This window comes from Vulpes lagopus, chromosome 5 (assembly GCF_018345385.1).
Source record: "Vulpes lagopus strain Blue_001 chromosome 5, ASM1834538v1, whole genome shotgun sequence".
Lineage (NCBI taxonomy): Eukaryota > Metazoa > Chordata > Mammalia > Carnivora > Canidae > Vulpes > Vulpes lagopus.
In genome coordinates this window covers 68,767,530-68,780,427 of record NC_054828.1, presented here as the reverse complement: position 1 = coordinate 68,780,427, position 12,898 = coordinate 68,767,530, and the positions used below count along the sequence as shown (strand labels likewise).

Sequence of the window (12,898 nt, the reverse complement as noted above, 5' to 3'; positions counted from 1 at the left end):
CACCTCTTTTTAAAAAGAATCAGAAGTAAAGCTGTTTAAAGAATGAATAAATTAAGAACATATATGACTACTGCCCAAAGATTTTCAGAATCATGTTCCTAAATATGCTAGATAATGCAAATTAGACACCATTAGGTGTTCTGAATATGAAATATAAACTATTTGTGACATGACAGCTATCAGATTTTCTAGCTAAATACCCTAATTGTCTCTACCTTTATCAATTTTAACTGAAAAAAATTTTTTTAAGATTTTATTTATTCACGAGAGAGAGAGAGAGAGAGACAGAGACAGAGGCAGAGGGAGAAGCAGGCTCCCTGCAGGGAGCCCGATGTGGGACTCCATCCCGGGACTCTAGGATCACACCCTGAGCCAAAGGCAGACACCCAACCACTGAGCCACCCAGGTATCCCTTAACTGAAATTAAAAAAAAAAAAAATTTTTTTTTTAAACAAGTCATATTTTATTGACAAAAGGGGGAAATCTTTTTAGCATAGATTGATTTCCCATATTCACTCTAAAATAGGCAGAACTAAACCTGCTGTGCATCAAAGAAACTTGGGTTTCTACAGAGAAAGACCTCAGGATCTCCGAGGATTTTCCTACAAGGGCCACTCCTCAGTAATAAAGGGTCTGAAAAATAAGCCTTATGGAACGATAAGCTTCTGAAATGAAAGACATCAAGGAGGAAAGTTCACTCCCTAATCCTCTAGGTTAGGTTCCTTCCAAAGCTTACATCACAGAGCAAAGAGGACATGCAGTAATTCATTTCGGAAGTACTAGAAACGCTATTCCTGGAGAGCCAATCTCATCTGATCCCCACCTCTTCCCTCCCCCAGTTTTATGCACAGCCACACCTCCCGTGGTATGTGTGTGACAAACACCTTTTCTCCCATGTGCACCAAACTATATCCTTCCACTCAATGATAGGCCACAGTTCATTTCTCCATTTTCTATTTGAATCTGCAAGGAAACTAGTGACCTTCTTTCTCCTCTCTGCTACTCTGGGAAAACACAGCGTTTCCGGTCTCATAAATTACATACTAATAGGAATAAATGGATGGCTCACAGAAATCAGATAAGTAAAAGGAATGGGAAGTTATCTAGTGCCTGAGGTCTGTTTCCCCACTAGCCTTTGCTGAAGGGTCATCAGGACCACAATCACTTCATTTACAAGAAGCTTCCTAAAAATATAAAATACTCTTTGTGCTGTGCAGTGAAAAGAGCACAACATTACGGGCTCTACGTTCAAATCCCAGCTATACTACCATTAGCTGTGTGACCCTGGACAAGTTACTCAATGTTGCTGAACCTCAGTTTCATCATTACTAAAAATTGTAGTACCCACCTCCATGGCTTGTGAGGATAAAAAGATAACAAGACCCAAAAGATCAAAAATAAAAATACAATTTAAAACCATAATCAGAGGCACCTGGGTGGCTCAGTCAGTTAAGTGTCTGACTCCTGATTTTGGCTCAGGTCATGACCTCAGGGTCGTGGGACTGAGCTCCACATTGTGCTCAGAGCAGTCTGCTTGAGACTCTCTCCCTCTGCCCCTCCCCACCACATCCTTGGTCCCACTCACTCTTGCTCATTCTCTCTCAAATAAATAAAATCTTAATTTTTTTTTTTTTTTTTTTTACCAGTACTACAAAACTAGGGGTAATCCTCCCAGCCAGACTTCCTTACACATTGACTCTTGATTTCAGATGACCCTTAACTATGGGATCACACCGCGGGAATGCAAAAATGTAGACAGCTCTTGTAAGCAATAAACCTAGGGTTATTTCATTTTAACCTTCCTACCCAAGATGCTTGTCACAATAATGCCTGAAGGTAAATTATGACCTCCCATCTATGCCCTCCCTCCTACTAAGGAGAATAGGTAAAGCAAAGGAGCATATCTTCCTTTGAACTAATAGGATTTTGGCCAAATGAAAAAAGAATCAGTCAGTGCCCAACCCCCAGAATAGTAGACAGCTCTCATGACCAGGAAGTACAATCAGGCCAGTACTCAGCCCAGTCCTGGTAGTGTGTAAATGGATCTCTTAAGACACTCTATGCTTCATTTGTAAGAATTAAGGGACATTGCTCCTTGAGCTTGAAGCAGTAAAGCCCTTGCCACATGGCCAAATAAGGCTGTTTTTCTCAGTCTCAACTGAAGAGCTACTTATTCTGTGGACCTGTGACATGGTTTTAACATAAAAAGGCTGACAATGCACAATGTGTTGAAATAAATATTACAGATTTCAACACTGTTGCAGGTGTCCTGGCCAATCCTAACAGACTTCTGAGGCTACCCCCAGAAAGACAAGGCACTTTAACCATCCAGCCAGACACTTTGGCAGTACCTGCAGTTCTTTGGTTCATTCTTCCCATATAGTAATACCACAGTTCTACAAATAGAGAGGTTCCTAAATTGGGGGGCGGGGCAGGAAGGGGTGGGGAAAGCTTTCAAGTGTTTATCTTTATTAAACAGGAAATCCAAATTTTACTGTATAGTAAATAAATCATACCACTATGTCTTAGCTTCATAATTGTGAATGTTATAAAGGATATTTCTCAAGTCTACTCGTATTTGGATTCACGAACCATAATCTAATACAGTGGTTTCTAACCAGGAGTGATTTTGCCTCTGGGGCTATTTAGTAATGTTGAAAAGTATATTCTACTGGCATCTAGTAAGTAGAAGCTAGAGATACTTCTAATGATCCTGTAATATACAAGACAGCCCACCACAACTAACAATCATCTGGCTCAAAATATCATTTGTACCAAAGTTGAAAAGTCTTGCCCCATACAAAAGCTGCCCCATTCTGCAATTCCTATTCCATACCCTGAGAGAATTACAAAGATGTACTGACTTTTATTAAAATCCCCTTTCTGGCTAAGCTGTCTTCCTCCACCCATACAGAGTTCAAAATGCCAACCCATGCCTTCTCTAGTAAAGGATAGCCCATTCCAACAGCCCTGGTAACAATCCGCACTTGGAACTCTGACTCAGACCACTACAGCACGTATGGACTGAGGCTTTTTCTCAAAATGTGCTTTAACTCCCTTTCATAGGCAGGACAATGAGGCAGAAGAATGATGAAAGAAGACTACATATATTAAGGGGAGCCACTCAGCCCAAGGCATGATGCTGGAGACCCGGGATCAAGTCCCACATTGGGCTCCCTGCATAGAGCCTGCTTCTCCCTCTGCCTGTCTTTCTCTGTCTCTATTAGATAAATAAAATCTTAAAAAAAGGGGGGGGGGGGCAGCCCTGGTGGCTTAGTGGTTTAGCACTGCCTTCAGCCCAGGGCGTGATCCCGGGGACCCAGAATCAAGTCCCATGTCTGGCTCCCTGCATGGAGCCTGCTTCTCCCTCTGCCTGTCTCTCTCTGTCTCTGTCCTCTGTCTCTAATAAATAAATAAAATCTTAAAAAACAAAAAACAAAAAACAAAGGGGGGGGGGCGCCACTCAAAGACAACGGCCATGTCTAGGCTGCTCAGAACACAAAGAGGATTGTTCTTTGTCCTTATTTCTTCCAAACCATATAGGTTCTACATCAATCAGATAATATGTTGTACCATTATATGTCCAGCACCTAATTTAGTGCTAAGTACATAAAAGAACCAAAGGAAATATTGCTGAAGCCACAGATTGGACAAATGAATAAATCTATCTTTTCTGCCACTATCAGCTTACTCATTCAATAAAGGCTGTGGTTTTTGCTCAGAGAACCCAAAAATTTAGCTTCATTCTTCAGAGGTAACAATTCCTAGAGAGAAGAGAGGTCCCAAATCTTAATGTATTTTAGACAGCTGTCCCCTACGGAAAATAAGGCCTAGAAACAGGGAAGTACTGAGAAAGTAAGAGGCAATAAATTTGAGCTCTAAATTAGTGAAATGTTCTTGGTTGATTTAACTGAACACTCAAGGTACACACTCAAGGTACACAGTAGGTTTTAAACTATTTGTTGACTGAATAAAGAAATCATATAATGATCTAAATGAGATTTTCTGTCACAGTTCTCTCTGGTCACTTCACTGCCAGAGGAATGGAGATGCTTCTGAAATTACAGGACAGTAAAAGTCATATTCCAAAGGTTGTAACAAGGTTATTTCCTTCGTTCAGCCCTAATTGTTTCTCAGAATTTCAGTTCTAACAGTTAAGAACTCGATCCTTGGGATCCTTGGGTGGCACAGCGGTTTGGCGCCTGCCTTTGGCCCAGGGCGCGATCCTGGAGACGCGGGATCGAATCCCACGTTGGGTTCCCGGTGCATGGAAGCCTGCTTCTCCCTCTGCCTATGTTTCTGCCTCTCTCTCTCTCTGTGACTATCATAAATAAATAAAAATTAAAAAAAAAAAAGAAAAAAGAACTCGATCCTTGCCTTCAAGAAGACATCCCCCCATAAAAAAAAAAAACATGAGATGAGCAGGTAGGTTAAGATCCTGTTTAGTGAGACAGGTCATGAAGAGTCCAACCTGAGGAGACCAAAAGTAGTGAGACCACTTCTCCCGAAAAACCCCCATATGTTAGTTTCGATGAATTTTTGCTAAGATTATCTTTTTAATTGGTAAAAATGCCCTATTATTCTCTTTAACTAGGACAAAACACTAAGCAACATAGTAACACAATGCTACTTTTACTGCTAGTGACCCAAACTAAGAACTATCTCCAGAGCTCTTCAAATACAGGTTTTCTGTTTTGCAGAATTTCATAAATTTCAAAATGAATGAGGCAGACTGACAAGTTGGTTGGAAAAAAAAAAAAAAAAGTCCTTCTGGAGGCCCTGGCTCACTCACTCAGTAGAGCATGCAACTCTTGATCTCCAGGTCCTGAGTTCGAGCCCCATGTTGGGTGTAAAGATTATATTAAATAAAGTCCTTTGACCCATGTGCAACAATGCTGATAAAGTATTAATCTTGGGCTATGGGGTATATGAAGACATCCATATCTCAAGAAACAAATTTGGAAGATTATTTGCCCCAGGAAATACCTTCCAAGTTTTATACTTCACTCTATGTCCCAAGACATAAAAACATTGGCATTATTGCCTTACTGTACACATCAGATACAAGGTCAAGGGATCCCTGGGTGGCGCAGTGGTTTGGTGCCTGCCTTTGGCCCAGGGCGCGATCCTGGAGACCCGGGATCGAATCCCACGTCAGGCTCCCGGTGGATGGAGCCTGTTTCTCTCTCTGCCTGTGTCTCTGCCCCTCTCTCTCTCTCTCTCTGTGTGTGTGTGACTATCATAAATAAACAAAAAAAATTTTTTTAAAAAGGAATAATTATATATAAAAAAAAACCAAGGTCAAACATCACACCAACTATTGGACTAACTTCTACACTATTTTAACAGTAAAAGAATATAACATAGCAAACCTCTTCAGAGGTAATAAGAAAGGTCAATGGCAGCAAGACACAGTTATCCTAACAAGCTTTGCTTCTCTTGGCAACACCTGATTCCAGAACCACAAGACTGCAAGATGAGCCTCTCAAGGAAGTCTAGATTCCTGACTAGCTCTGGAGGTCAGCCCACATAGTTCTCTCTATACCTCAAAATTTTCTCCTTTATGAAGAAAACAAAAACAAGAAACCAACAAAACACTCAATATTAAGAAATCCGCTGCTCTGATGGAAAAATGCATCCATTTTACAAGGATGTGGGAAAAGTTTGCTTCATTCACCATTCCAATTAATCATGAATCCATATCTACTTTCTCAAAACCAACTTCTATTCCTTTACGGAGTCCAAAGAAAAGAGTGGTCTTTTTCCTTCCTTCACTTTTTTAACCCCCAACGGGGAAAATCAATTTACTATTCTGTCAGGTCTCAACTTAGGTAAACAAAGGCTGAAGAAAGGGAAACTTACAATCAGTGTGTCAAATTAACCCTGTCAGAAAACACCTCAAAAGAACCAACCAGCTTCTCTGTGTCTCTCATGAACAAATAAAATCTTTAAAAATAAAATAACCGCCCCCCCCCCAAAAAAAAACAACCAGTCATGAAGAGGGACAAGAAAAAGGACAATAATACTGAACTTGTTTTTATTTTTTCCATAATATCAACCTCAACAGCTTCAGTGAAAAAAGCAACGATGCTATCTTAACAGTGATGCTGCTGCTATCACGTCATACATCCATCTATTCCCACCTGGACCTCTAATCTAGGAATCTGCAATTCAGGTGGGAGGGTTATGACTGGAAAATACTGAAAAGATTAATGTTTATGCCAGCCTTAAGCAGTTTTTAGGATAGTCCAATGATCTGAGTATGTCATCTCTCAAAATACAAAATCCTGTTGCCAACTCCTCTCTAACCAAAGTGCCTGGGGACATAGTACACACAGTGCACCACTATATGCTAGAGTAGAAATCCTCTGCAGTTATCAGGTAGGAGAAAGAAAATGTGGACACATGACTTTGTGCAGAACAGAGGGAAAAAAGCTCACCACTCTCCAAAAGGTAACAAGAGAGAAGATGTCTTTTATGGATTGAAGAGCGAGTCACATGACAGCTAACCTTCCTTATTAGTTGGTTCTGCAGAAAGTAAACCACCCAGCACCCTACATCAATTAGTACGCTTCCCACGGGGACTAACTACTCTTAGGCTAGAATCACCAGTAAGGAATAAGCCCATCACCTTCACCCCGCAAATCAGTCCCTACTCCAACATATAAACTCCATTCCCTCTTCTTCCACTTCTCAGAATCTTTCTTTTTTTTTTTTTTTTAACTTTTATTTATTTATGATAGTCACAGAGAGAGAGAGAGAGGCAGAGACACAGGCAGAGGGAGAAGCAGGCTCCATGCACCGGGAGCCCGACGTGGGATTCGATCCCAGGTCTCCAGGATCGCGCCCTGGGCCAAAGGCAGGCGCCAAACCGCTGCGCCACCCAGGGATCCCTACTTCTCAGAATCTACTCTTCATCTCACAAGTTCATCTGATTAGGTGCTCTGCAATACAGAAAGTTATACTTAAGAATACATTAAGTAGGACCCTAAAAAGTCACTCTCATGCCACAGAAAGATCCCAGGTCTTCCTGGCAGCTCTCTATCCCTGCGAGAATTTTCATCACTAGTATTCAAAGTGCAGCGGGGCTGGTGGATGACTGAGTTTGCTTCTCTATGACCTCTAGCTCAAGGAAAACAACAACAAAAAAATCCAGACATGGAAGCAGAGATGCTCTGGAGTGTGGGAGGAGGGGGGAGGCAGATCGGGATTCAGTGAGTCAACTGCAGTGACTACACTTCCAGCTGACAAATGAAGTTTACCAAAAAAAAAAAAGAAAGAAAAAGAAAGAAAAGAAAGAAAGAAAAAGTCGAACGAAAGGACTCCTAAGCCACATGGTTGGCAGGATCCAAGCTTGCCCAGAAGGCCTCAGAAAATGAAACCAAATCTGATTAAAATGGACATTTTAAAACAACAAGAGACGCAGCAGCAAACGCACAGCTGCCATTTCCCGGCCACTTCCTGCGGGAGGCTTGGGGGAGGGGCTGTTTGTGTACAGATGGAGGTGGAAGCTCCCCCCCCCCGCCCCCCCGTAGGATGCAAATCTCGCACTCCAATAAATCCTACAAAGGATGCCCGCTATCGGCATAGTCTTTCCTCGGAAAACTGGGAACATAAGGAAAGAAAGGGATGATACGGGATCGTCTTTTCTGCCACGGAACCGGGGATCCCCTTAGTAAGGGATCCCCTCGGAAGGGGATCCCTCTTTATTCTTCCCTTCGGCCCCTAAAAGCCCGGCTCAGACGGCTCGGCGTCAGCTCCATCAACCCCCATCCCTCGAGTGGGAGACTCCCGGGGCTCGGCGGCCCGAGCCAAGCACACCGCGCTCCAGCCAGGCCCTCCCCTGCTCGCCACGCTCGAGGGAGCGCGCACCCCGCACCGAGGGAGGCACCCGAGACCCCCGGAAGCCCCTCTACCTTCCTCTCGCCGCTGCCAGGACGGCCCAGTCCCCACAGACGGAGGGTCTCACCCGCCCAGGGAACCCCCTCGCCCACCCTCCGCACCGGGCAGCCCCCGCCCCCACCCCACCCGAGGAGGTGGAGCCCCTCCCGGGGATTCCTTCCGAGTCCCCCACAGGAGGCGTCTCCACCGGCCGGGCGGCTCCTCCGCCTCCTCGCCGCCGCCGCCGCCGCCGCCGCCGCGAGCCTCCTCGGCCTCTCCCGCCCCCGCCAGCCCGGCCCGGCCTTCAACCGACCCGCCAGCCCTCTTCCCCTCCCGGCCAGCGGAGCGGCGAGCCCCCCGCCCCAGGCTGGGTCCCAGCAGGAATGACGCCGGAGTCAGCTCCTCGCCCGGGGCGACGCTCCGGGCTGCCCCGCAGCCTGTTCCCTGAGGGAAGCCTCGGAAGAAAGCGGGGCTCCCTCCCCTCAGGCCCCCGGCCAGCGACCCAACAGACCTGAGGCGGCGGCGTCCAGCCTGGCTCGGGGCTTGTCTCTCCCCGGGGGACGGGCGGTTCACATGGCCGCGCTCCGGGCGCCAGGAGGGGAGGGGACCGCGGGGGAGGGGGTCTGGGGTCCGGGAGGGGGGAGGGGGACGCGGCTCAACCGCGGGGCCCGAGCGGAGCCAACATGGCCGGCGGGGGAGGAGTGAGCCGAAGCCGGCGGGGGCGGGGAAGCTGCGGCCGAGAGAGAGCCGCCCTCCGCGGCCTCCGCCACCGGGTCCTAGCGCCGCCGGCCCCGCTCCCCGACCCGGATCTGGGTCCTAGCGCCGCGGCGGCTCCCCCAGCCGGCCTGGCGGCTCCCTCGGCCTAATGGCTCCTCGTGGGCGGTAGTCCTGCTTCACACCGAGCAAGCTGAAAGGCGTGCCACGGGCCCAGAGGTTAACCTGAAAGACTAGACCAAAATTTTAGGACCAAGGCATGCGCCATTCCCCTAACAGGGGTGTGGGGTGGAGGCGGAGGGGATAATCTCAAGGGCACTTATTTCCCAGGCTGGGTGGTTGGTTGAAAAGTGGAAGTGTAGGAGCTGAAAGGTTAGTGAGGAAGTTCAGTCCTGATAAAGGGGCGGGTAGAAAGGCAAGAGGCTGCGGCGTCTGCGCCCACTCACCTGTGTCCCGTGGGGGCAGCCTGGTCCTGTCTGGATCACCACTTTCCCGGTGACATCTGCAGGGCTCTGGGAGTCAGGAAGATTCCTGTGCGTAGGAAAAGGAAGCTCGGCTCTGGAACCAGACCAGGAAGACCTCAGTCTAGCCTAAACCTGGCCGGATCCGCGGGGAATTAGCCGGAAAACTGGCACAGCAAATAAGATGCCCCAAATGTCCAGCTGCTCTAGAACCCCAGTACTGTTTTTGATAGGGCTATATGACTGTGTGAAACCTGAGAACAGGAAAGAAAAAAAACTAGCAGAGGACTACAGTTTGGCTCTCATCTATAATGTCTATTGCGGGGCCCCAGGATGGAAGAGTGTCATATAATATTAGATTTTAGAGAATTTCTAGCTCAACTTGCTCTCGTTTGGCAGGTGAAGAAATTAAGGCCCAGAGAGGTTAACAGGCTTGTTCAAGGTCAAACTGTGGATAAAATGTGACTAGAAACCAGGTTTGTAACTCAACAGGCTCTGCAGACTTCAAGATAATTCCTATTCAATGCAATGTAGTTCTACAAACAATTGCAAAACTCAGGCTGAATATGCTGGAAGAGGAACAGAGTGTGGATAATGAAACTCTGGCAGGTTGGAGAGTCAACAAATACCTTTCCCTCTGGGGGTCTGGGAAGGAAGAAAATCTGAAAACTGGATGGGGACAGGGCAAGGCAGGACCAAAAACACACCAGTCTGGATTGTATTTCCTAACGTCACAGAGGAGTAGGCTCTGCCTCAATTTTGGGAACAGACTCTACTCCCTACCACAAATGGCTCAGAGAAGCTAATAAAGAAGTGAGCTTCAGTAAAGCCTTAAAGCCTGTGGGCCAGAGGGAAGAGGCTAAGAGGGTTAGAAGGGTTACTCTCCCATTCCTGAGAGAAGTAGTTTACTAGGGGGAAGGAATAGACAGGTCAAATCAAAACTCTTCTCCCCTCCCTGACTCAATAACAGATTTATAGGTCACCATTGGAAAAAGAAAAAAAAAAAAAAAAGACCCTAACAGCCTGCTGACCTGAGTTAAATCAAAGGATAAGGGCCCCTTCTTCTGGAGAAAGTAGGGATCCGGCAAACTTCTGCTAAGGAATGCCCCACCTTCCCCAAAATAAAAAATAAAAAGGGCAGATGAAGAGGGTTCAGGGCTTGGAAGTGGCTTCCTAAAAGGCCAGGGAAGAGAGGCACTATCTTTTTTCTCTCTCTCTTCCCTTTTCCAGGGCAGACGAGGGACAATCCTCCTACCTCCGCCCCCGTCGTAGGGCTGGCCAGTCAGAGGCGGGAGGTCGGGGAGGAGCCCGCCAGTCTCGGGCGTGGCCACGCCCCTTCCCCCACCACACACCCACACACACCCACCCGCTGGCTCCACTACGCTCCGGAAGAGCCGGTTACTCCTGTGCCCCACTGGCTGCCCCCACCCCTTCCGAGCCCCAGGCCTAGTCTCCAGGGCAACCTCTAGAACTATCCCAGCCAGGAGCGGTAGGGAAGAGGGGTGTTGGATAGGAGGGCCACCTGGGATTAGAAATGAAAGTGGGGCAGGATCCGTTCTTCCCATCTGGTGCAGAAAGACTTCAATTACCTTCCTCCCTGAGAGCCCCCTCCTCATCCCATCTAACCAGAGACCTTCCTTGCTCTTTGAGCCCGGATGAGGGTGAGGTGTCAATATGCCCAACAGCTGGGTATTTACTTCTAGTCAGAAGCTACCCCAGGCAGCAGCTGTGCTTCTCCCCCCATCCAGACGACAGAGGGCAGACTGACCCCATATGTCCCCAAACATTCCTCAGTCTCATCACATGTGGTCAATCACCCACCCTATCTCCCTTCAGGAAGCTACTAGAAACGGGAAGGGGCAAATGGTCACCTTTTCAGCAACTTGTGAGAAGGGTATCTAGGGAATACTCTGAACCTCTCTCAAGCCAGGCCAGTGGGCGGGTAATGAAGAAAATGAGAAGGGAGAAATTAGCACCTGCTCCCCCTTTCTCGCCCTGCCTGTGTTCCTGCGGCACCACCCTGACTCTGGGGTCAGTTGCCACAGTGCCTGGCTCCACCGAGCCAGATGGCTGGGGCTGGGAGGGGGAAGAAAGAGAATGGGAGAAGGAAGAGGATTCGTTTGCATCCCTTTACCTCCCTCCCTCCGTCCCCCCCCTCCCCCTCCAGATACTCCTGGAATTCCACCCGCCAGGGCTGCGCTGCCCACCACCCTTCTCCTCCACCCAGCTATCTTCCAGGTCATGGAACAGGACTCCGAGTCTGGAACAAATCCAGATGCCCGGTCCCCTCATTCTGGAGTGGCGGATCTAGTGGAGGAAGGATGCAAGCCCCAGATGGGAAGGGGCAGAGTTGGGGGCCCGGCTGGACTCGGAGGGAGGGGTATAGTCCCCGATAGAGGGGAGGTAACTATTAAAGCCCCCACTCCCCGCGCTGGACGGTCTGCAGTGTGGATAGGGGCTGGTCGGGAGTCAGCCCTGAACCCCGCAGCCACTCCAACTTGCTCCCCTCCCTCTCCAGGTTAGTCCAAAACAGTCTCCTCCTCCTCTTCTCTCCAAGTTGGTATGTGCCCCCCTCAGATTCACCCACAGACCTGTTTCAAACTCCCCAATGAGCTCCGCCACAGTCTCGCAGGCGGGGGGGGGGAGGGGGAGGGGGGAGGGGAGAGGAAGTGGGGGGAAAGCCCTGTTCCTTAGAGTGGGACTCCCTCTGCATCTGAGCCGAGAAGGTTAAGATTCCCTCACCTCTCCCTCACCCCCACCCCCCAGCACCTTCACGCGCTTAGATCCAGCCCTCACCCACTATGTCCCTGCAGACCCTTAAGCCCGGAATCACAAGATTCTGGGTGTGCCTCCCTCTCCCCCATTCCCTGCTCCTGGAATAGAAGTGTTCCGAAGCTGGCCCAGCCCACCCCAGGTCCAGGAAGAGGGCCTTTCCCACCTGGGCTGGCTGGTGGGTGCTGAGGTTGGACCCCCAAACTCCGGGAGACGGGGGGTGGGGTCAGAGCTACAGAAGAGCGTTAGTTGGGGCTCAGCTGAACTTGAAGGTCGACACGGAGCAGGGCCCACTAGGGACTGGGTAGTCCATGTCCATGCTAAACCTCCAACCCCCACTTACTACGAGGAAGGGAGAGGAGTTGGGGTGGCGGTTGTTCCCCCTCCCATTGGAGGTTAGGATGGCGTGGGAAAGCTCCGGATCCAGGGGGGAGGAGGCGAAACCCAGACCGCGGGAGATTTCTCTGGCGAGGCAGGCGCGGGGGAGGGGCGCTCCCGGGGCTGGAATAGGAGGGGTGCTCGGGAGAGGTCGGCCAAGGCGTGAGAAGCCCGGATTCCGGGCGCCGAGGACCGGGGAGAAGTGCGCGGGCAGATAGTGCGGGGGAGAGAGGAAGGGCAGTTCCCGCAGGGGAGTCGGGCCGAGGCTCGGCGGCGGGGATCCCCGGGCCGGCGACTGCAGGAGGGCCCCGCCGGGGACGCCGCTACCGGGCGCGAGCCGGGCCTCACCTGCAGCAGGGCCGGGCCGCGGGGGCGGCGCGCAGGTGGTGGGGGCGCCGGCGGTGTGTGCGGGGGGGGGGGGGCGGCGGTGTGTGCGGGGAGGGGGGGGCGGCGCGCAGGTGGTGGGGGCGCCGGCGGTGTGTGCGGGGGGGGGGCGGCGCGCAGGTGGTGGGGGCGCCGGCGGTGTGTGCGGGGGGGGGCGGCGCGCAGGTGGTGGGGCGCCGGCGGTGTGTGCGGGGGGGGGGCGCCGGCGGTGTGTGCGGGGGCGGGGGGGGGGGCACTTAAAGAGGCCGGAGCTCCGGGGTGGCGCCCGGCGCCGGGCAGGGCGGTCGCGAGGAATCCGCTGGGGGAGG

The 12,898-nt window shown here is 50.1% G+C and overlaps 1 protein-coding gene across 4 annotated transcripts in view; it reads right to left on the bottom strand.

Annotated features, from left to right (window-relative positions):
• The window catches only part of BAZ2A (bromodomain adjacent to zinc finger domain 2A), a 35,134-nt gene that overhangs the window by 21,024 nt on the left and 1,212 nt on the right, over positions 1-12,898 (bottom strand). For 3 of the 4 annotated variants that reach the window (XM_041757261.1, XM_041757263.1, XM_041757264.1), the window contains exon 2: positions 9,042-9,126. The gene's annotated coding sequence lies outside the window, so the exon portion shown is untranslated. Of the gene's footprint in view, positions 1-8,392; positions 8,985-9,041; positions 9,127-12,898 lie in introns of those variants that run through there. The other variant, XM_041757262.1, reaches the window with a different exon arrangement.